The sequence below is a fragment of the Parasteatoda tepidariorum genome, chromosome 4 (genome assembly GCF_043381705.1).
Source record: "Parasteatoda tepidariorum isolate YZ-2023 chromosome 4, CAS_Ptep_4.0, whole genome shotgun sequence".
Taxonomy (NCBI): Eukaryota; Metazoa; Arthropoda; class Arachnida; order Araneae; family Theridiidae; genus Parasteatoda; species Parasteatoda tepidariorum.
The window spans coordinates 9,792,029-9,818,228 of record NC_092207.1 but is presented as its reverse complement, the minus strand read 5'-3'; the positions used below and the strand labels follow the sequence as shown (position 1 = coordinate 9,818,228).

Sequence of the window (26,200 nt, the reverse complement as noted above, 5' to 3'; positions counted from 1 at the left end):
AGTCTATTGCATTTGACTTTAGATGTCATGAAATTAAATGTAATTCTAGTTTTCTATTTCAGTAATAACAGTTAGGAAAACTATTAGCAAAGCAGTTTTCTCTCTCAAAAAATTATTTTAATTTATCAAGGTTCATTGAAGCCAGAGTTCAAATATTTGATGATAAGAATAATTTACATAATTTATTTACTTGAATAATAAAGAAAATGTTAAAACATTTGAAGACAGTTATAATATAAATTTTATTTCATAAAGTCTCAATATTTTCTCAATATTTTTACAAGAACATAATTTCGTTGAAATTAAGACGTGCTTGCATGATACGAGTTGAACAATACGATTGCACCAGTTATACGATAGCTATTAAATAATTTGTTAATTAAATCAGCATTTTGTTTGAATGATGAAGACCAAATTGCATTTTGACATTTTTGTTTTGATATAAAAGGGCACAGATGTTTTGCGCGCTTTATCTAAAAAGTTTTACTTAAAAAATTACAACTTATCATAGAATAACGAATTTTAACTTATAAAAATTGTGTTAGCTGTATAGCAAAAAATTTATATTTAAGCATTGTTTACCTAAAAATTATGAGCTACATAATACCACAGTGAAGGCAATTTGTATCATGGTCTATTATTTTTTAATTTGTTCCAAATTTAATAAAACCCGGAATATACTTATAAAATTATTTTTAAAAAATTATGCAATTTAAATATTTTCATGCTGTTTTACTACTGAAAAGTATACAAAAAATGCTCACCAAAAACTAAAAAAAAAAATGTTTTATACAAAAGAAAAGATTATGTTTTATTAATTACAATGTCTTAATCCATACTTTCATTTATTTGCATCAAATTTGGCTTTAAGTGTTGAAAAAAGTATGCGTAATAAAAAACATACAATTTAATATTTAAAAAAATTGTTTTACAATTTTTCTGAAAGCATGGGTTCTGAATTTCATATAGTTATTTTTAATAAATTTTGAAATATGATCTATTTAATATTTAAATCAATAGAGAAAAAAGTTTTTTAAGTTTCAAACTCTTTTTTAAGTTCACAAAAAAAAATTTAAAAAATCGTATTTACGCATTCAAAACAAAAACGAGTTTCTCCCTCACTAACTAATAAATAAAATATTTTTTAAAATTCATTTTTTTTAAGGTTTCTTTTTGTTTCAATTTTGAACGATTATAAAGCTTTTAATTTAATTTTACGATGAATTATTTAAAACCAATACATTTTTTTTAAAAAAATATCGATTTACGATACTAAAAAAAAAAAACCCTCACTCATTGTCCTTCAAAACTCTTTACTTCCAGGTTCGTTCACCTTTCCTTTTTCACTCCTTTCACCCTTGAAAAAATGAAGGCCACCCCTATCTCCTGCCCCCCTATATGAAGCATGAAAACTGTTTGAAAGTGCAATGAATGGCAAATGACGTCATTCTTTGCAGGGGTTGTCCACTGACACACATTTAAAAATGCCACACGATAAAAACATTTTTGAGTTGATTTTCAAATTTAAAGTGATTGTTCTGAATAATCTCTATGCTAAAATAAAATCTTTAAAAATAGTTTAAAAAATAGTTAAAATAGTATAAAAAAGTTTAAAAAATAACTATTAAATTAAAATAATATTTAATGTAAAATAAAATTTGGAATATTCTGGATACTTGAAAGTAGATAAAAATTGTATATAGTTCAAGATAGAATTTTCTGAATCGTGCATAAGTTACTTTACACATCAAAAAATGTACATCATTGCATTTAATAAAAGCTATTGATAATTAAAAGAATAACATTTAATGTCTATTTAACGTTAAATAAAATTTGGAATATTCTGAATATTTAAAAGTAGATAAAAATTGTATGTGGTTCAAGATAAAATTTTCTGCATCGTACATAAATTACACATTAAAAAATATTTTCCAAGGTATTAATGAAAGATTTATAACTAAACCGACACTAAATTTAAAATTAACAAATTTTTTTTCCATACTTTATTTTGCAATATTCCTTGTTTAACAAAAGTGTGAGTAAAAAAGAATATTACTTCAAATGAATGAAATTTATAAATTTTTTATTATTTTCTTTTTTGTGAAATGATCTGAATAAATAAAGTTTCTATATCTTAAAATTTTAAATGAAATAATGTCACGTGGAAATGAACAAAGATAAAACAAACTTTACATATCTACCTATATAGAAAGTATAGTTTAGAGTCGTCTACATATTTAGTAAATTTGATAAATAAAGATAATCATTATTCATATGCTAAACGGAAGCCAATTTTCCTTTACTTATTTAAAATACATACACTTGATTATCGGTCACTTCATTTGTACTTGTACTGGTCACTTTACTTCACTTAGCACAACTAAACACGTAATTGTCGGTCAATATTCAGTTGCACATTTCTTAAACTGAAATTAAAATACCATTTTATATTAACAAATAAAAAATATTGTAAAATAAATTATTTGTACTCTTGAAATTATTAGCAATGCACCGAGAAAAATGTTTGATTTAAACTACCAGAATATGGTAAAGTTTAAAATATTTCTGGCTTATGGGAACACTTAAAAGAGCGGTAATTTTTCCCAAAGCGTTTCGGTAATTAATTTGATAACATTATGAATAAAACCTGGTTACAATCTGGTCTGGTTATACTCTATAATATGTAATGAAAATAGGTAAATGTGGTGATTTTATAATGATACCTAAGATCATGGCAAAAAAAACCCATTTACTTGGTTAAATTTATTCTTCTGTTTTGTATTATTTACTAAATAAATGGTAATAAGAACTAAAATTTTGAAAACCGGTAAACGATAACCAAAATATTATCAAATTAATGGTTTAAATACCGTATATTTTTGGTTTCATTAATTGAATTATGTGTTATCTAATCAAATATCTTAACACTACAGTACGGTAATTTTAACAGAATTTTTTCCCGTATATTATTCAATAAAAATTTTATATAATAAACTATTTCTACCCTTGCAAATACTAAAAATATAATAAACTCATATGATATATAAGATTAAGAATATATTTATGAATATCTGCTTAAAATATGCTCAACTTTCAGGATATAAGAATAAGAACAGATGGTCACATAATATACATGTTCCAGTATATTCCTTGGATCATAGTAAAAGTAGTAAAGCACTTTTCAATGAACTTGATGTAGTAGCAATTAATTATCATGAGCTGTATCACATTTTCGGAAGTAAAATCTCATCACCATATTACCATTTTTTTCTCCAGATTTTCATTTATTTCCTTACTAGGACAAAAAAATTTTTTTCTACGAATTCAAGTTTTTTTTTACGATTTTTCTCATTACGCCTACACATGCTTATCAAAATTCTACGTGTGAATGAGTTTATTTTAAACTATTTAAACCTTTCATTTAAAAACCAAGGTTTTAGTAATTTTATTGAAATAATAGGAAGAAAAAAAACAAAGGAAAATACTCTGCAATACTTGATTCAATGTTCAAAATATTAAAAACTTTACGAACATCAACTAACAAATATTTTTTCAAGGCACCCATTCAAAAAGAGGAATCCTCTTACACGCATCCCGCATGCAAACAGTTAATACTCCCCCCTTCACCCTCTACCCGTATGGGTTCGGTCAATGAACTAGTGAGGCCCACTGCCCCCGAAAAACTTTATTCTGTTCCCCTCCACCCTCATTGATCACTCATCAACTACTTTAAATTTATCAACTCCTGCACTACTTGAAACTTTCATGTAAAACGTGAGTAAATTCTGCTATGCTATATCATCAGGTAAGTCATCATATGTGCATCATATTTATAGTTTAAAAGAAAGTATTTATTAATATATCCATGTACACTTTTCATATTTTATAACCGTCATTGAATAGCCAACCCGATTTTTTGTGTTTACGATTACTTATGTTCAACTCCGTAAGCCTTATAATTTTGAACTCGATCCAGAAGACAAGGGAACTCCTGGATCAAGTGTTGGAAGAAATTCGCCTTTGTGGAGGACTTTTTGATGGAAATAACTGCAGTTGCGTTACATGGAGAGAGAAACCTCCCACTGTTAGCTTGACAGCAAGGGGACTCTAACCCATGATCCATTTACAACTGAGAATATTTTACATCTATATGCACTTGTAAATATTTAATGGATTTTTTGGTGGAACTAGCCGCGGTTGCGTTACATGGAGAGAAAAATCTCCCACGGTTAGCTTGACAGCAAGGGGACTCTAACCCATGATCCATTTACAACTGAGAATATTTTACATCTATATACACTTGTATATATTTAGTGGACGTAATTTCTAAAATTCTGAGGAAACATATCATTACAACGTATTTAAAAAAGGTGTTTTGTAAAGACCGCTATAATTAATGAAGACAGGGTGCGTAGTCAGATTCTTCAACAAAAAATAAGCTCCTTTTAAGTACTTTTTAAGCACTAAAAAAATACTTCTAGTCACTTTTCAAAGAAAAAAAAATTAGGATTTGTGAAGTAATAAAAAATTTGCTTTCTACCGTTTAAAGTTCTTAATTTATAAACATAAAATCAATACAATTCAGAAAAATTTTCAAAAACTTTACGTAATCATGATAAAATAACTAGTTTCTGATAAGTATTGCACGCATTTTTTGCAATTTAAAATGACAATCGACATGGCAAAGAAAAAAATCTCTTTCTAAAAGATTGAAAATTAAGCACTATTTACAAACCGCGAATAAAAAAAGCATCTTTAAGGGATTTTGAAAAACCTTAATAAAAATAAGCACCTTTTAGCACTTAATAAAAATTAAGACATTAAAAAATGTATAAACATTGGGGGACACAAACTTATTTTTAAGAAGGAAAGAATTAGAATATTACATCACAACTAAATACATCAGAACTGAGAAACGGATACCTGTTTGATGGAAAAATTAAAAATTTGCATACATTTGAAAAATGGATTGAGTTAAAAGTGATTATTAGAACCCTGTAAATTAAAATGATTTCGATGTTCTTCCTACTCATCTTCTTTCATTGTGTTCTCAACTCATTTGTTGTCAACTTTAAAAGTCTTCCTATTTTTTTTCTTGGCTAAAAACTAAATTGAGACAACAAATGCGTATTTTTTTCTCTATATTTAGAAAAAGATACTAATAACTTTTAGATGGATCGATATAGATATCGATAGATATAGATATCGATAGATGATGATTGATGATTTTACAGCAATTCGAAATGATTTTACAGCAAATTATCAGGTATGGATAAATATCAGAAATATTTATTTTGCAAATTTAAACTAGTGCATGATAATCGTCTTTAATAAAGATGATGTGTAGATATAAAATAAACCGCATCTTATAATGCAGAGATTCAGTACAGAAAAAAAAATCAAACCATACTGTCACTTACAGCATCTAATTAAACTTTGTTTAAGGTATCTGAAATGAACAAATATTTTTTACCATTCTTAGGAATGTTCTCCACAAAGATCTAAATCAATATTTAAAGACAAAATAAAATGAAATCTTCGTGTGAGTAGAAACAAACCATGATGTTATTTATTAAAAGGATATACTAAGCGTAAGTGAATCCGAAATTTATTAAAGCTGAATGTATTAATAAATTTGGAAAATATTATAAAATATCGAAGTCCGAAAATAAGAAGGCTTAAAGTTTGTTCAGCCATTTTTAAAGATTGATTATTGTTTCTACTGTAGAAAAAAAATATGTTCCCTCAAAACTTTTCCATGGAATGGATATTTTTTAAGGGATTGAAAAAATTCTGAATAATACTTTTTCACAATTTCTTTAAGTTTTTCTCCTAAATAAAAAAAAACTAAACTATTTTTTATGTATAACTTTAATTGGATTATAAAAGAGAACACTAAAAAGGTATATTTTACAAATTCAGTATCACCAGTTTTAAAAAATTAAATTTAATTTTGACGTGTATAATATACCAAATGGTATAGATATAAAAGTTTAAAATAAGGAAATCAAAAAAGCATATCAAGTTACCTGTTTTACTTTCAGGCCTCTTAGTGAGTGAGCCAAAGAACTGGGCACTATTTTACCTAAAAAAGAAAAAATATATATAAGCTTAGTATAAGAGCATATTAAGTATACAATTCACATAAACGGCACTTATTATTCAGCAGACAGTAAAAAAATTCAAATTACAAACTCAAAAAAATATTATGTTCTTTACTATAAGAACGACAAATTTATTTCAATTTATTCAAATTTATATAAATTGCAGTATTTTTTAATTTCATACTGACTTCGTTTAAATCAAAAAGTTCTTAATAATTTCCAATCCGTAAGTAATAATTACTTATAATTTCTAAAAGTTTAACTTTATTAATTGATCACTGAACAACTAAAGATAGTTTGAGATCAATTCGTAGAAAATTTTTATAGAAAAGCTGCATTAAAAAAAGAATAATTAGTGTAAATTAGTTAATATTTTAACACGACAAATTTTTTTAATTTCTATCAACTGAAAAATGATTTGATTTTGGTTTAGATTTGAGAATTGATTTTGGTTTAGTTTTATCTAACATGCAAATTTACAATGGATAAAAGGCTTAACATTATACAAGTATGCAAAATTAGCATTTTTAGTTGTTATAAGTCATCTTACACTGAAAAAAAATGTTCCATAAAAGATGCTTTACTTTCCACTTTTTCATAAATTTTAATCTTCTATAAGCACTTAATCTACTTATAACCAGTTTATAATCTTAAGTCACTATATACAAGCTTTTCAGCATATATTATTGAAAAATATATAATCTATTAAATACATAAAATATGTGGATATAATATGTAGATATAATATGTGGATATAAATATGTAGTTCGCAATAAAAAGAAGACAAAATCCGTGAACATTGAGTATAAAATATTATATTTTACAACAATGTATTTAAAAAAGCATATGAATATCGGACATACAGTAAGTTAATGTAAACTTAGTTAATAATTTAATGAAAATAGTTATACATATAGCTTTAGCAGAAAATTTTGTATTATGACTTTAAAATATATAACTTTAATAGAAAATATAACTTTAGCATAAATGTATTTTTATATTATATGAACAAGAAAACGTAGTGTATTTGACGGAAAATATTTGAGTTTGTACTTATTTTTGCTTCGTCATATAAAAGTTGAACAGAAGATTTGATATTTTAAAATATATCAGACAAAAGATAACATTAAAACTGAATTAACCCATTTGTTAACTGAATTAACCCACTGTTAATTAACCCATTTGTATTTAGCATCCTTTTAAAAGGAAGGATCTTTTCTCGCAAGGAAATAAGTGGTGGAAACATCAGTGTTTCATTATTAGGTTTTTGAGTGGAAAAACTGCATAGTTTTGTTAACGGAACCATTTGTTAACTGAATTAACCCACTGTTAATTAACCCATTTGTATTTAGCTTCCTTTTTAAAAGGGCGGATCTTTTCCTGCGAAGAAAAAAGTGATGGAAACATTAGTGTTTCATTATTAGGCTTTTGAGTGGAAAAACTGAGTAGTTTTTTCAACCATAAAATAATAATGTAAATATTTCAATTTCAAGTCAAAGTGCATAGATTTTTTAATGTAAAATTGTTAGTAACAGATAAAAGTATTCATTTGTCATAAGTAAATGTGTAGCACTATTTTTGCATGTAGGAGTTTTATATACATAGACAACTTCTTGTGGTCGGTTATTAAGTTGTGAATGTCTGTAATGAACGGATAACAAAGATATTTAAGTTATGAAGCATTCTTTTTTATACTGTAGATACTGAAAACATGCATAACGTAGAGTTAAATTTAATTAGCGAACTACGTTTAAAATCAGAAATTGCTCGCTTTTGTCAATATTAAGCATTCCAAATCTTTACATAATGAGTTAGCGAACTTTTAATCCTTCTGATATTGGATTTAATTTAAATAAATAAACGAAATCGAAATAAAACGAAGTTTTACTGAACCGTGTAAAACAGTCAAAAGTTGGCACTGTGGGTGGTTTCAGCGCAATTATGCAGATTTCATTGATAAATTCTTTTGCAGAGTTGAAAGAAAAGCATTTTAACATGGAATTAGGAAAAACTATGAAAGAAAGGGGAAAGAATTTAATTTTATGGAATATTCTGAATTTTAAAATGAAGCCAACTACGCTTTGATTCGGATAAATCATTTGCAAAACTTGATTTGTTTCGAAATATTTTTAGTTTTACCGTAAATATACAAGGAAATTAGCATTTAAAATTGATTTTTCTTTCTGAAAAAATCTGCAGAACTTTGTGTGAATTCCTTTGATTTCGAAATAGACATTCCATTTATATATTAGCATATCTTGCCCATTTATTGAAGAAAGTCATTAATTTGAAAGGGAAAAAAATTCTAAATGATTTTTCCAGGATATATTTTTAGTTTTTGCGTGGGTATAATTCATTTTTTATTGATTTAACGAACGGATTTTTAAATTGCGATTAAAATTGAAATGTGTTTGGTATGTAATTTTCCTGTGAAGTTCGATAATTTTTTTAAATATTTAAGTTAATTGGATTTCTGACAGAAAATGTCTCAAAAGCTATTTATTTTAAAGAAACGCATTAAAAATAAATAAAATAAACACATATTCAAATTAATTTATATTTAATAATAAACAACAAAAATTAAAATATTTACGAAATTGAAGTTTGATTTGAAGCCTAAGTAAAAACATATTTAAGCAAAGTTATTAAGATATTATTGTCAAAGAGAGAAATGAAGACTAGAACTCCACATTAGAAATACAATAACAGTTAAGCAGACTAAACCTTTTCCATTATATTCTGAAGAATTTGTTTCATTTCATTAATGAATAATTATCTCTAACGCTTAAAATAATTTTAAACAATTATTCTTAATAATTAATAAATAAAATAAAAATAAATAATTAAAATAAATATAATATAATAAATTAAAATAATAAATTAAAATAATTCAAAACAAATTGAGAGTTCAAATTAAAATGGGGTGTACTTCGTGCTAAGTATGAAAAAAGCAACAAAAAAAAAGTGAATAAAGCACTACATGTCAATTTCTGTACCTTTATTTACTCTCGTTCATTTCTGTACTTTTAATTGTGATTGCTTATTTCTGCATCTTTATTTGTACTTGTATGTTTCTGTATTTTTATCTTTGCTTTTCCATTTCTGTCTTTATCTGTGCTTGTCTATTTTTTTATCTTTAACTTTGCTTGCCCAGTTCTCTATCTTTATTAGTTCTTGCCCAACTATATTTATTCAAGCTTTTCCATTTCCGTATCTATATTTATGCTTTTCCTTTTCTGTATTTTTAATTCTTCTGTCGATTTCTATATATTTGTGCGTGCCCATTTCTGTATCTTCGTTTTTGCTTTAACCACTTTGTTTCATGCACATTGCTCATAGCTTGAAATTGTTTTAATTTTAGTTATTACATTTGATTAATTCACAATGTAACTGAAATTAAGTAAATTTGTAAGTACTTATAATTATAATTCTTATTAATTTTAATAAACGTATTACATGTTACGCGTAATTATCGCTATATAGTTATAATATTTGGTTAAAGTGGAATTTAACTCGCATGAAATTAAATTTTATGAACAATTATTATTATAAATATTTATTTTTAAAGTTTATTTATTCTAAATAATTTTCAATAGTTTTTTTTATAAACACATTTCATGGTGCTAATATTTTTTATAGTTATATCTGTTTCTGAAATATCGGTTGATAAAAGTGAAAGAGAGAGGTTTTCCATAACTTATGGAAAGTTTGAGAAAGATGCATATGACTGTATATTTTTGACTGATTCGAATTTCTTTATGCCACTATGCTTTTTCAGTTTATGTATCCTTCTCCAGAAAGTGTGATATTCGTGACTGTTTCCTTTATTCAAATAAATTTTTTCGAAAGATTTTTCGATCGTTTTAAAACTTTTAAAGCCTACCAGTTACATTTTAAAAGCATTCTTTAGTTCATCTGTCACTACTGTTCCTTACTGTAAATATTATTTAACTGAACCGGATATTAAAATTAGATTAAAATATATTATATTGCTATATAAAAAGATATTAAAATAAGCCAGATAGGATTGAAGCATTTATGATTCCTTATTCTTCATATACAAATGAAATTTTCTGATTTTTCAGATTATAGGTTTGATTTCAGCATCGAAATCGGACAAGATTTTGTTGGTTTATGATTTTAGCATCGAAGTTTAAGTAACAATAGTTTTTCTAACCGTTACTACTGTCTCCACATTCTATATTTAATTCCACTTTTATAACTTGTTTCATCAGTAATAATCATTCTATTGCCGAATTTTTTAATACTCAAAATGAAGTTATTAACCCTAACTAGGCTTAGACAAAATACTACTTCAAAAGTTTTTGTCAATTTTGTCCCTGTTACTACTAACCACTTAAAAGTATTTTTTTATGACAGGGATAGAAGTAACTTTTAGTAAGACATAATTATTGATTCATAAGTTTTACTGATTTTTTCCTAATATATTTTTAATACAAAAATAAATTTAGGAAACAGTGAAATTATAGAAAAAAAAAATAGAGTAACTTAGATTTTGATCATTCTCTTGTTTTCTTATGAGGTAAAATATACTATTATTTATGCATAACGTGCTGACCTGTTGCAGATAGTCAGTGTTTTATATGTGTTGCAATACTTAACTATTATTGCACCATGTGTTGCAATAGAAATATGCAACTATTCTAGCATGCAAATGGCTCATCAAGTCCTAATAATTATATTGTTTACACGATGGTTGAATGATAAGATTTTGATAATCAGTACTTATTAATAGGATGAATAATAAATTTTATTAGTAAGGACAGTAGTGTCAATGGCCGATCACGTTTATGTTTTGTATAGAGATACTAGCAAGAAAAGTGCAGAACTGTCAGTCGCTAATGACACTGATTTTTAATTATAATTAGAAATCAAATTATTAAGCAACAGCACAAAAATCGCAACATCTATTGAAAGCTAAAAATTTTTCTTGATGTCATACTTTACAGTTTTAAACGCAATCAATCGCTTACTATCTGAGCACTGAATTAGAAATTTGAGTTAAGAAGAAATAAATGCAGTTTTTCAAGTACTACATCACTATTTGTTGTTAATTTTCCTTTGATAGTGATAAATAAACAGAAGTACTGTAAATAAATATTGATATAACTAGTTGATCACATACCTATTTATTTGTACTGGTTGCTAATAAAGTGCATAATCCATTGTTTACACTTGTGTTTGAAATAAATAGTGACATTTACGTTTTAACTACTGCGAATGTGAATACATTTTGTAAAATAGTCTAATTTAATTAACAATTGTCTTAAAAATCTAATTTAAATTTTATAGGAAAATCAATTTCTCTAAATCTATGACTGTATGACAAATCTACCTCACACCAATAAATTAGAATTCATATCTGTAATTAAAAAAAAAACTTTTTGCTGCTTAGATTAAATATAATAAATGTAGAAATAATATTTAAATAAATATAAATCCTAATATGATATAATATAAATGTAAATATATAAATGTAAATATATAAATGTAAATGTAAATACATAAATATAAACATAAATACAATTAGCTGTAAATGTTGTAAAGCTTAATAAATGATGAAATTTATGATAATTTAACTTCCAATGTTATATAAAAATTCGCTTAAATAAAACAAATAATTTTCATAATTTTTATGAGGTTTTGTACAATATCAAGTTAGTGTATAAACTGGGGGGGGGGAATCTAAACATGTGTGTTCAGTTTCAATTTTAGGTCATAGGATCTGCTTAGGTACAAATCCAGAAGAAAGATCTTTTTGAATACCTAGAGCATGTTTCGGGTCAAACGTGCTGTAAAATTTATAAATCTTAGATAATTGGGAACCCAAATTTTTGTTGCCTTTCAAGAAATATTTCAAGAAATAATCACTTCAAACCTTTTAACTGTCAATTTTTGGACGCTTTTAAAAATTTTTAGGAGCCCCTGATTAAACTAAAAAAAAAACTTTATTTTTTACTTTTAAATGCTTAACTAAATACATAGCTCATAATTTTTAGAAGCTAAATTTTATAAAAATTGGCATAAGTTCCAACTGTAGGTGAAATATTAGTATTCAGTTCTATCTTTAAAAATTTTATCTTTTATACCTTAACTAACTCTGTACACTTGGTATACTTGTACTTGGTACACTCAAGTATACTCTTTACACTTGGGGTACTTGAGGTAAAACTTGTGACCGTATGGGGGGGGGGCGAATGAGTCCATTGACTGTTAAAGAGCGGCCCCTTGCCATCGAAAGATTTTCAATAATATAAAGAACTACATAACTAGAATAAGAAATTTTGTAACTGCTTTCAAATAAATTGCAATTAGTTTAAATGAGGAACGAAATTTTTATAGTAGTGTTTCAGATATGTGGAAGGTTGTCAAAATATTTAAATCATTCGATAAAGAAAACCCCAACTTTCTCCAAAACTGATGTAAGTATACTGCAAAAAAGTAATAAAATGTTTTTTTTTTCTTTAACAAAAAAAAATATTAACTGATTATCGTTAATTTTATTAATGGTGTAAGGAAAAAAAAGGAATTACATCTTTAATTATTGCAAAAATGAAAAAAAAAAAAATCGGAGCAGGACCAAGTTTGTTCTGTCACGCGGAATAAAATTATTTTTTTTAATCGTTTTTATGTCATATTTTGCTATAATATTAGAAGTCATGATTGATTTTTTAGCCTTTATGATGACCCAAAAATCGTATCTGGAATTTAAATATCTCAGGCTTTGATCAGGGTGGCCACTCAAATCAGATTTCAAATTTCCCTGATTTTTCCAGGTTTTCCAGATAAAAATCTTACAATTTCCAGGTTTTTATTTCTTTTTTCGTATAAAGTGAAGGATGTGCACAAGAAAAGTGTCCATATTATAAAATATTTTATTCAAAATGTTATTTTTTTAACATATCATCTTGAAAAAAAAAATTATTTTGACAATTTGGCTAGATTTATTATTTATTTTTTAATGCTTTGGTACAAAATTTTGAATCAAAAATCATATATTGACCAACAAAGGAGTAAAATTAAATATTAATATATAGTTGGTTTTTAAAAAATCTTTTTTTTAAAATTAAAATATGTTATAAAAGGTTAAAATGAAATAAAAAAAATTAGCATTAATGCAACAATTGTAACGATTTGTCGACAAACATTGCTGTTAGCGATTGCAAAAAAATGAGAGATTGGTTGGTTTGCTGAGAAAAAATAATTCACGAATTTCTTTGAATGGGAGTAGAAAAGCTCTCAGAAAAAGAGTGCAATACAAAATCTATTATTATTAAATTATAACCAACTAATTTTTGGAGAATTTTATGAAGTTAAAAATATAAAAACATTTTGTCAAAATAGAAAAAAAAAATTACCACCAAAGCATCAGAACAAACTTGAGCCATAAATGGATTCAGCCCAAGGACAGAATTTAAAAACAGAAGCTAATATCCTAATCCCTTTTTCCACCTCCACCAGAATCTTATCTAAATTGCACAGTCCCATAGCGGTCAAAGGTTTCTACATTCGTTTAGCAACAGTGGGAGAATTTTATGTGGCCTTCCAGCTTAACACTGTAATGGAGCAAGTTTTGATGCAAGCAAAGTATCAAGCATGATGCAAGCAAAGTTGATGATATTTCAACTGTTTGCCGTTTAAAAAAAATGGGATAATGGACGAAATAATTTAAATTAAGAAAATTAGCAAATAATTTAAATTAGTAAAATTAAAAAAATTATCAAAGAAAAAAATTTCCAGTTTTTTTTTAAAATTCCCTGATTTTTCCAGGTTTTTATCTAAATTTCCCTGATATTTCCAGGTTTTTTCCAGTATAAAAAAATTCCCTGATAATTCCAGGTTTTCAAGGTTTTCCAGGTGGGTGGCCACCCTGTTGATTTCCCTTTTAATATCTCCTACAAATTTATATTGCTCTTATTTTACTCAGAAATTAGTTATTATCAATTGATAATTTTTTCAAATATTCAATTTTTTCAGTCTTCAGCCAAAGTCAGCACAGCACCCTGAATTTATCCAATCTGATACATTTTACAAAAAAATCAAAATAAATTAATAGCTTTCTTTAAAANAAAAAAAAAAAAAAAAAAAAAAAAAAAAAAACTACACTCACAGTTCACACAGTATTTATACTCTGCTAAAATTACACTTTTTGTTTCTGCAACAATATTACACACAATTAGTCAAACATCAAGCATGTGAACTGTCATAAGTATGAAAACGTAAACGTACATTTTAAGAATTTCTGAAAGAAAATTCTTTTTTTCGAGTGGACAATGGAAAGTTGAAACAAACTGAGCTGTAAGTTGGGAGGAATTTAAAAGTTAAAAACAAATTGTTCATATAAACGATGTTATGTTTTAATTGTATTTATAGAGGTTCAATAATTTTATTCATCGTTATTCGTTCTCTTGCAATTCAGTTTGTTTGCAATCATTAGTGCTTTCAATCCTTTTAAGCATAGTAATAAATAAAGTGTACTCGGAGAGTAGAAGAAAGCGTTGATGACAGTTATGAAAGATTGAATAGGAGGCGTGTCGAAATACATGTTATTTTTAAAAGCATAATTGTTTTGTCTTTAAATTTTTTCTATTGCGTGTCATTGATTTAAATTCTTAAGATTTTGCATTATGACACATTTCAAATGGGTTTAACTAAGTAGCGAGTGAAGAGAGCATGGTTTAAAAAGTAAACCACATAAGATTGCCTGGCGATCTTCAAGAGTTGGAGAGAATCAGCGAACAGGTGTCCGAGCCCACTAGTTGTATTTAAATAAGTTTATTTAAATATTCCTAAATTTAAGCTACATTAAAATGGACTCCAACTAATGCACATACAACTGCATAAACCAAGGTGGCTCGGAGCATAGTGTTCACCCTCCAATGAAGTAAGCCGGGTTCGAATCCCAGCGATGGCTGGTCGTTTTGAATTCAATACTCAACTCGCACCGACCACAGTGCTGACGACCATGGAAGGTTTTCGTGGTTTTTCTCTCCTTGTAGCGCAAATGTGGGTTAGTTCCTTCAAAAAGTCTTAAACGAAGGTAAAATTTCTCCCAATACTTGACCCACTTCCCTTGTCTTCTGAATTTGGTTCAAAATTACAAGGCTACGGAGTTGGTAGCCGTAAACCCAAAATTGGGTCGACTGTTCAACGATGGTGATAAAATAAAATATAACTGCATCCGAATAATTTGCGTAATTATATGAAACTTGAATAATATAAATGAATTCAATATTTAAATATAATGCAATAATTGCGTAAAATAATTCAAGTAATTCTTTTATAGTATTACTAAATTTTAAATTTCTTTGAAAACATTTTGAGACTTTTTAAATACACAAAATGTTTTTAATACGTAAACTAAAAAACATTTAAAATCAACCTAAAGCATCAAACTTTCTTAATAACTGTTCACATAATTTAGTTACGAGGTTCATTATTTATCTATTTCTCGGACTTTATAAAATAAATACAATATTTTAATAGTATCTTTGGATATTATATTACATGCAAAACATTATCTTGAGTTCATTTTCTCAATTCATTTTTAAAGCTCATTTAATTCCAAAACTTTTATTTTTTTACTACTGTGTGTTAAAAAATAAAAAATAGTTATTCTTTGTATAACAAAGCCTTATCCTTGATTTCTATTTGAAAATGAATGCAATCATGGTTGTGAGAGATGCTATAACTTATTTATAACGGTCAAAATTTTTATATTACTGGTTTGTTAGCAAGCTGAAACACTCATTGGTGCTAACGAAATTTTATAATAGCATAGTGAATGTTAATGCATTTGCTGAGTTTTCGGTAATATTGCTTTTAAATCTTAACTTTAAATAAATCAAACTGTCAAGGTTCAAATTTCAATCGATCAATGATCTTTTAAATCTAAAATAATCGTTGCTAAACTGAATTTTTTTCCTTGAAGGGAAAAATTGACATTTACGAGAAAATTGAAATAACTTTACTAACTGATAAGCCCTTGGTACTTAAGATCAAACAGAATGCAAGCACATACTGAGCATTCACAGCATGCATACATGAAGAGGGCATTTAGAATTTGCATACTTAATTAGGGCATTTAGTGCCTTCGCACGTAACTGAAGCTTCAGAACTTACACACATACTGTGCACGCAGAATGCTTAGCACACAACTGTAACCTACAAAGTAACTTACACTCATAACTGCAAAAAATTGATCTTTTTCCTTTAATTCTAAATTGGATATTTAATATATATATTTTTTTTGGTAAAATAAATATTAGCAGAACCTAACTTTATCATGAAACATAATTTATCCAAATATTAGCATATTTTCTTAAATTGAGAATAAATAAATTTATAAAAAAAATAGCAAGTTGTTAATTTTCTCACTTACAGCAGAATTAAATTTTTTTTACTAATATCCTTTTCTAATATCCTTTCCATACCAAATAAATTTGCTAAATTAAAAATTGTACTTTCTTTTCCCTTTAAATAAGTTAAAATTTATTTTTCTAAAATGAACTGATTTTTCTCACTTATAGCAGAATTAAAGAAAAAAATTTTACTATTCTAACATCCTTTCTATACCAAATAAATTTGCTAAAGTAAAAATTGTACTCTTTTTTTTTTCTTTCCTTTCGAATAAGTTAAAATTTATTTTTTTAAAATGAACTGACTAAAAATATTGATAAAAATTAGATGCATAATTCTTGCACACGTAAGAGTAAATTTTTATTATTAAGGAATTAATAACTGTCTTTGCCTTGTATGTCATCGTATAATCGAATTAATAAGAATTAATTTTACATTTTACTTTTCTTGTGCCTTTTTGCACTAATTGAGTTGAAAACTTTACAAATTGCGCGCAAATCAATAACATTCCAAAGCTATCTTAACAAGATAGAGAATTAGTAGCTTTAAAATTCTAAATTTTCCCAATTTAATACAAATAGAAAAAAAAGCACTTTTTTATGTATTTTAATTCTGATAGTATAGGAATCTGATAAATCAGATTCCAAAAAATTTTCCATAAATCCATAGTTTCAAATGTTGCCGCGTTACATTGCTCTACAAAAAAATTAGATTCTTTTTGTTTATTTCTTTTTTGTTTTTAATCAGAAGGTAGTATGCCTAAAATTCTTAAATAAGATGGATTAAAATTCTTTGATTTTATAGTAGCTTTTAAACTCTAAATTTGCCGACTTTGGTTACAGTTAAATGTAAAAGAAAATAACTTTTTTATGTACATGAACTCTATCAGTAAATATGTGAGAGATACTCAAAAAACTACTCCATTAACACGTAGTTTAAAATGTATATCAGTTATCCTCACATTGCTTTACGAAAGATTGGTATTTTTTTAATCAGTAGGCTGTATGACTAAACATTTTAAGTTAATTTGTTTAAAAAAATATTTAATTATTTCAAAACTTTAAGATAGCGTTTTTTTAAATTTTACAACTGCAACTCATCCTTCAAGACATAACAAATCAAAACTCAAGACAAATTTTCTCGATCTTTGCATTTTACATCTGTTTAAACATATGACAAAATCATATGAAAAAGAATATACTATGTATGAAAATTGCTCAAAGGCAAATTTAGGAAAAAACAAATTACGATGTTTTATATTAAAATGTATTATAGTTCAGTTTGCATAAATTGACTGCTAATTAAAAAAACACACGAATAAACATAGCTTCAGTTACAATTTTAAAATAATGATCAACGTTAACTACAAAATTGGAAAATGTAATACTAAAAGGAATTAAGTCATATTTAATTAAAACCATTTGTAAAGAAAGATACTTGGAAGAGAATACTTGGACCTTCAAAACTTGAAGAAATTAAATTATATTTTAAAGCAACAAACATGTTATAGAAAAAAAAACGGGTCTCGAACTTTGATATTTTTTATTTTCTACAGTGGAAGGGTCTAGTTTATAGAGAGGCGTTGTCCACGTCGTCTGGTTGGTGTTAAAACTGCATAAAGTTCCAACCATGGTTATTTAAAGATAGAACCTTGAAATGGGGTAAATGGTGATAAGGTGATACAGAACAAGGGCATTTTATATTTTTTATTTACTTCAAGATATATTTCAATGACATTTTTCAAACATAAATTTTTTTAAAACTTGTACATCGAATAATACAGAAAAAAAAATACTCAGTTTGAAAGCAAATAGTTATAAGATATTTTTATGAAAAATTTGCCATTTTCATTTTTTACAAAAATTACTCATTAACAGTGCTTACCAAAGCCCGCTCATGAACTGTGTTTTTCATAACCCATTCCTTACCTGTGTGTTTCAAAACCCATTCATTAACTGCTTTTCAAAACCCATTCATTAACTGCTTTTCATCAAAACCCATTCATTAACTGCTTTTCAAAACCCATTCATTAACTGCTTTTCAAAATCCACTCATTAACTGCTTTTCAGAACCGTGTTTCTTAAAATCCACTCATTTGTGTTTCTTCAAAAACACTTTTACCAAGAAAAAAAAACTTAAGGTATTCGTGGCAAAGCTATAATTATGAACTATCATATTATCTTTCTAAAAAGAGTTATGTTAGCTTTATAATAGACAAATATCTTAAATATTGTAAAAATCACTATCCTTTTCAAATTCGTCAACAAAAATTCATCGAATTGGCGATATTTTTTCACCACAGATGAAAATCCTAAAAAATCAATGAATAATTCTTTTTGTTTTCAAATTGTTATAGGCTTTTGCTGATTGAAAATTGTTATAACTTTTTAAATATTTAAAAACTAGAGCATAAACATTTTTCCGTCTCACAAAATTTGTTTTTCCTTACGTTTGAATTCTTTTCATGATTAGCATGAATAGCTTTTGCTAAATATAGGCAAAAATTAACTTACAACAATAACTGTTAAAAATTCTCAACAGTTCTATAAATAGCATATTATTCGTTTAAAAACTCTGTATTATGTGAAGGCAGAGTCATTGTAAAACAGCCTTAATGTAGCAGTTTCCAAACGGAACAGAACTTCACCCGAACAGAGTATCGCGCGAAAAGTCTCAATCTCACATTCAGTCAAATACTAAATTTCTTTTTTTTAGTATGTCCTATTCTTATATTTCCACTCTTAAATATTGCGAAAAAGGTCATAGAATTAATGATGTGAAACTAATTAAAAATATACCATGCATAATTTGATTTTTTTTGAAATTACGTATTTTTAATATTGTTAAAAAATGAAAAGATACAATCAACCTATACTTAGAATGGAGATGTTAAATTTTACAAATTGAAATGCACTTTTATATCTTATTTTATCTGATTTTGTTAATATTGAGTCATATTATGAAAGCTAACTGCACAATCATTGTTAATGTTTTATGATAATATTACAAAACGAAACTTTTGAACTTAGGAATTATTACTAAAATTATGCAATCTCAGAAATAGTTTATACTTTAAACATTATTTGTATGATATTTCAAGTATTGATGTTGGTCAAATACCACTTATGTATCAATTTATGATTGATAGGTATTTCAGATCTATTTCGCAGTTTTTTAAAGTAATTTAACATAGAAAATTATCTTTATAATTAAGATCAAGCCGTTAAATTGAGAAATTTTTATTCGACATTAATAATATGGGTTTTGAAGCATTTAGTTTTGATAGTTTGGTAGTTTCAGTTTTCTAAAATTCGAGTGTAATTTGAACAATTACTATTATCAATATTTTTATAAAGAGTAAATATATTTTTATGATTCGTCGAAATACCTTTATCGTTTGTAGCTAAACAATTTTTGAGAATCTGCTTGAGAAAAGTATTTTAAACTCTCAATTTTATTTATCATTTTAAATTTTTATTTTAAACTTTAAATTTTGATGTGCAACATTCAAAATTCATCTAGAAGAACTAAGCAATAATAAACAAAGTTTCTAAAAATGCTTTAGTTAAAATTCTAATCGAAAAATTTAACACATTTTTCTAATATATAAAAAAAGCACATGAATAAAAATATACTTGTAGTCGCATTAATTTTGTAAACATTACGCTTGGCAACACTCTATGTGCAAAACCTCTATTTTGATACCCTTGATGTCTCTTAGTTGCCACACATGTTTAGGCCCAGATCATCTATAAATTGCCAAACAATTCAGATTCCATCACTGTACTATTTGGTATAATCAGAAAGGAAAATATTTAAATTATTTAAGATTTAAAGATTTAGGAATAGTTTAAATACTTAAAGAGAAAAATATAAAGATCGAATTTTACTTTTTTAAAAATATGCATTCTAGTTTTGTGTCAAATTATACCTGGTCAGAAGGTTTTAACAATTTCAGCAGTCAGTGTGAATTGCTAGATTTGCATTGAAGATTCCTTTACGATACCAAACTCAAAGCAGGCTAATCATTAAGTAGTTGTGAATATTTGAATTATGAGTATGTGTATTAAAATATGTTAATAAGTTTATTTCAAAATTTAACTAAATTCATCGAGGTATATACGGAGCTGTAGCTCATGGGAGGAACTACAAACTTCAAATACGATATGAAGGGCCACGTAAGACAGAAAATATATCAGAAATCGTCTTCAAATCAAACTAGTCCACCAAATCATATCTAAAATAAAATAGGTCAAATTGTTCCAAAGGGAACATTCGTAGTTGACTTCATGAACCCAGAAACAGCAAGCGATGCAAAATGGACAGAATTCCTTTTCTTAAACCACATCAAAAACAAACGAAATATTAATAAACCGGAGATTGCATGTGAATTAAAAAGTAAATGAATTACAGATACAAATACAAAAAAGTACAGATACAAAAAAGTACGAACAAATACAAAAAGTGCAGACACAAAAGAAATGGAATAAGACGACTACAGATATTATTGGCATGATCTCAGAAAGAGTACAGAAGATTCATTTTATAGAAAATATGAATTTATGTTGTCTTTTTTTATATTCAAAACCCAACTGGATAAAAGAATTTTAGTGGTCAAAAAAGTACACGTGATATCGTCAAACCTCAATTAAGTATACTGCCAACTACTAAGCACAACTAAGAATACTACACAAATTTCTTTTTCTCTAAGTTTTAGTATCTAATATCAGGAGTAGGGAAAAACAATATAACCTGCTATCGCTTAAGAACACTGTAGCTCTATCAAAAACTAAAAATCAAGAGTGCCTGACTTAAAAATAAGAGAGGATGTTTCAAAATGCAAAACAGTATGTTTCAGTTATTAGGAAACTGATTTTCTCATCAATTATTAAATTTTTGTATTTTATACGGTTTTATATTTTAGATGAATAGTGTAATTTGTGCATAAACTTTTGTGGCTAAACATATGAAAAGTGTTATTTTATTATTTAGTAATTGTTTTTTCTGTACTATGAATGTTCTATCACTTTTTTACACCCTCAGTGAAACTATTTGAGAAAGTAAGCAAGTTTTTAAAATTTATTGAAATTTTATGCTTGCCTAAACTTAAGTTGCACACTGAACTCGTATATAACTTCAGACGGTGTTTGAAGGGGAAAAAAAACTTATGCCAACAAAATCATGTTCACTTTGGTAGAAGTTGATTACACGGAGAAAACAATTCTTGTAAAATTTCCATACTTTATGGTAATGGCATTTCTAGTTAAAAATATAATAGTAAATGAAGCCAAAATATATGGTGTTTAAGCCACTCAATTGGTAATTTTCGCGTTTGCATGATAATAGTTTGCTAGAAGTTCTGGCTTTCCAAATTATAGTTTTCATTAAAACACAATTAGCAAAATATACTAAACTGAGAAGCAAATTTAACCTAATAACTGGTTATTAAGTTGTGCTTTATGGTATCGTGATAAAATTATCAAATTTTATCACACATTAAAGAGCCATATTTTATTGTTAATTTTACCGAAATTATTACGACAGTGATTCCGTAAAAATTACCGAGCTTTTTGGTATTTAAGGTATTGTGATAAAATTACCAATTTTATAGAGCAAAAAACGAGGTAAATATCATCGTATTCTGATAATTTCGACCATACTTTTTTACAGGTTAGAATAGTAGAAAAACAACTTTCTATATGGGAAAAAACTTAAAATAGTAAAGACAAAGCATGATTCACTGGCAACACAAACAAATTTTAAAATAGTCATCAGATGCAGTGCATAAAATTTTTAATGTGGAATGAGAACTTTTAATGAGGTGCTAATTTAATTAGCTAATTTATTTAATATTTATTCGGAATAAGGCAATAGAATAAAGAATAAATAATTTTAGAAATAAATAATATTGAAATATTCTACCCTTAGACATATTAATTTAATCATCTTCTAACAAATTTAAAATTACTTGTTTTTTACAATATTTCTGTAATTTAACGTACAATATTACAGCAGTAATTTTACTCGTGCTGGCAAAAAATAAATAAGTAAAAACTAACTTGAATTAACCTTGTCAAAATTTGTTTTTGTCAGATCTATAATCAGGTCCTGATTACCGAAAAGACTCGAGAAACTCGAACTTCCACTCCAAAATTTTTAAAAAGAAAAAAATAAGGGGGTCCTAAAACGAGTTTAAAAAAAAATTTGTTTCGGAGGACAGTTTTCCTTTTTTTTTTTTTTTTAAAGGTTTGCTGCTAAATCGGTAGAATATATGCACTAATTAAGAAACGTTAGAGCAGAAATCTATTTCAGGCTTCAACAGCACATGTTAGTCAAGGTAGAAAAAGAAGAAATTGAAGATATGATAGATGCTATAAAGTTTAGAGCTCACATTTTAGAAATTTGTGATTCCACTCTTTAAAATTCGAATATTTAACTTATTTATTTGCATGATAATTATGCCAGAAACTATCAAAAATTAATTCCTTTTGCCATTTTTTTTTTCGTTTTACTTTCACCCATGCATATTTAGCTGCTAAGTTCAGTAACGAAATGGTACCTCCAATTCAGATTAAACCCCATAGATTGAATCACATGCAACCATATATAATGTTTAATATGTCATAATAGGAGAAAGGTGAGAATATAAAGGTTTCTGAGATACTTTCGCAAATAATATTTGTAGCATTAGTAAGTTTAATTTTGATGTGCATAGAATTTATGAAGACTTTTCCCAAACAAAAAAGTGGTTCCCAAAACTAGTCTGAGCTTCCCCTAACTTCAAAGGTTAATCGGGTCCTGTCTATAATCAGAACCTGATTTATCAAATGGCTTGAGAGGTCTAGGGACCCCTCATTTCTGGGCATCCTAAAATGTTACAATTTCTTTTTGTGTTTTTCTTAAGATTTTTTAATTAGAATTAAGAGTTAACAAATATTTAAAATAAATATAAGATCTAATTTACTTAAGTCATAAATAATTTAAAAATACATCATAATTTAACAATGGGTCAATTTTGTTTAAAGTAACGACTAGGGGCCCCTCATTTCTAGATCAGGCCCTGTCTATAATCACCGGTACATGTGATCTATAAGATAAATATAATAGTATATTTATAAACACACTCAGCCTAATCGTTATTTTGCTCACCATAATCTCTTTCAAAGTCGTATGATATAAAATACCAGAAACTGAACAGTCCGCATCAAACTATTTAGTTTAAACCATAAAAATAAAACTGAATAATTTGTGCTAAATAATATTACATTAAAACAATATCTTAATAAATGTATAGTATTAAAAACTGTCAAATTCCGAAGCATGGTATCTTCACTTACAATGAAAAATTTTATTTCTTATGCAAATGATTTCTTACAGTAAATAGTAAATATAATTGCCAAATATTAGATAATACAGTTTCAGATAGATTTTAGATAGATGCAAGCATTTAATAGCTATCATCTTCATAGTTTTTTCATTCCTTCTTCCATTTCTTTAATAAATTACAATTGTTTTCTTGTTATCAGTATTACATAAATAAATTTTATTTGTGCTAATTTAAAACATTTTTAACAATTTACTTCAGAAATATTCTTATTTTTCTTACTACTATAAATATCCATATTTGGAGAAAGATAACCAAGTTCGTTTTTAGTTTTTATGATTTAAATGAAGATAATAAGATCGGGCTTTAAACCACTGGCTTATTTTCTTATTTTAATCTTCAAAACCTTATCCGAAATTGTTTGGAACTTGCTTGGTTTATTAAAATAGTTTTTAGATTACTACAATTTGAGATGTGCCCCCTGTTTCGCTCAAAAATTAGGAAGAATAAATTTTCTAAGTGTTTATGTATAGTTTTGAAATCATTGAAAATTATTATCCTAAAATAATTTCAAAAAGACAAATTTTTAAAATTTGAATGGGCTTGCCCGGAACTTTCATAGAGGAAAATTACCATCATATATGATAGTCAGTATAGGAATTATTATTGTCCGCGTATGTATGTTATGCAAGTTTTGAGTGGTATCAAGGGATATTAAAAACAAGATCAAAACTTATTTTAAAGACATATTTTTGGTCAGGCATATGCATAGAACTTAATTTTTCTGCCTGTAAATATGGCGTTTGTAAACGGGCACTTCTGAAAAAGTGGAAACAATGTTTACTATAACCAATTTTGAAATTCTACTGATACTCATGCTATAACATTTAATACTCATTACTTATACAAAATACCTATTGTTAAAAATAATTAGCATTATAATTTTTTAATTAGAAAATTGAGATACCTTTGGCAATAAATTTATGAGAAAAAGTATCAGATTTGTGTTTATACCGCAATTTGAACTCACTGTCTCATGTGTAATTAAAAGTAATTTTTTTTACTTACAAGTTTGTTTTTATTAAATTTAGGGACATCAGTAGCTCATAACAATATATTTATGGGAAAAATTATCAAAATGTGGTTGTATCGCAATTTGGACAGTTCATTGTTTCACGTTTTAGAAAATATGTTTTTATGAAGCATGTTGTTGCAAAAATATTTCATAAACTGTCTAAATTATTTAAAAATAATTTTAACGATAGATAAACACAAGTACAAAAATGACCTATTTTCTCTTAAAATAAAAGTTTTTCAGATCGTTACATTTGAACAAGCATTAAAACACTATATTAATCTTCAAAAATATAGCTTATATATCACGGATAATTCCTAAACTACAGGAATTAATATTAATAGTGATTCCTTAACTACAAAATATAACTTAAATAAATAAGAATATTATCAAGTAAGTAAGCGGTTATTAAGTTGTGCTTTNCCTATTTTCTCTTAAAATAAAAGTTTTTCAGATCGTTACATTTGAACAAGCATTAAAACACTATATTAATCTTCAAAAATATAGCTTATATATCACGGATAATTCCTAAACTACAGGAATTAATATTAATAGTGATTCCTTAACTATAAAATATAACTTACTTAATTAAGAATATTATCAAGTAAGTAATCGACAAATTGAAACTTTTTTCATTTATCAGTATTTTCAAAATTCTAAAAACTATTTAAATAAAATTAATTAAAAATAAAATCAATTAATTATTTTTATTTATTTGAAATAAATTAATTAGTTAATTTCATTAATTTAAAATAAAACTAATTAATAAATTAATAAAAAATATTTTATTTCATTAAAAATTCAATAAAATTAACTATATCATTGGATCAGTTATTAGAATGAATGTCCAAAATATATAGTAGGTAAAAAATAGTTTTTTTAATTTATTTATAGAAACAATTGACTATAATGTATATTGATTCTCCCCGCTGGCAGAATTTTACATTTACTATAAATATTTTAGCGTGAATTAAATGTACATTTAATTATTGCCTGAGCTTCAAAAATTAGATCTGTGCCATGTTTCCACTTTTTAAAAATTATGCAAATAGCTTTGTGCTCTTTCTTTATTCACTTTCTTCTCTCACAGAAATATCGTTCGGAAATTTTTTCGCTCAAGTCTTTCAATAATCTATAAATTTTTATCTCACCCATCATTTATTATTTTTATGATTGAATTAATTTTAGACAGGTTTTCGTTGTAATCTGAATATTTAGAGGATTTAAAGGCACTCAAAAGCTCTACTTTATTAGACCATAGGTGACCCTACCAGGAGAAATTATATTGAACTATAAAATTGCTTAACTATAATATGA

The 26,200-nt window shown here is 26.3% G+C and overlaps 2 long non-coding RNA genes across 2 annotated transcripts in view; one reads left to right on the top strand and one right to left on the bottom strand.

Annotated features, from left to right (window-relative positions):
* Window positions 1-26,200, bottom strand: part of LOC107451856 (uncharacterized) — a 110,523-nt gene that overhangs the window by 15,979 nt on the left and 68,344 nt on the right. The window contains exon 3 of the long non-coding RNA XR_001585118.4: window positions 6,030-6,085. This is a non-coding gene — a long non-coding RNA (uncharacterized lncRNA). The remainder of the gene's footprint in view (window positions 1-6,029; window positions 6,086-26,200) is intronic.
* The window catches only part of LOC139425336 (uncharacterized), a 97,841-nt gene that overhangs the window by 20,247 nt on the left and 51,394 nt on the right, over window positions 1-26,200 (top strand). The gene's annotated exons all lie outside the window — the stretch shown is intronic.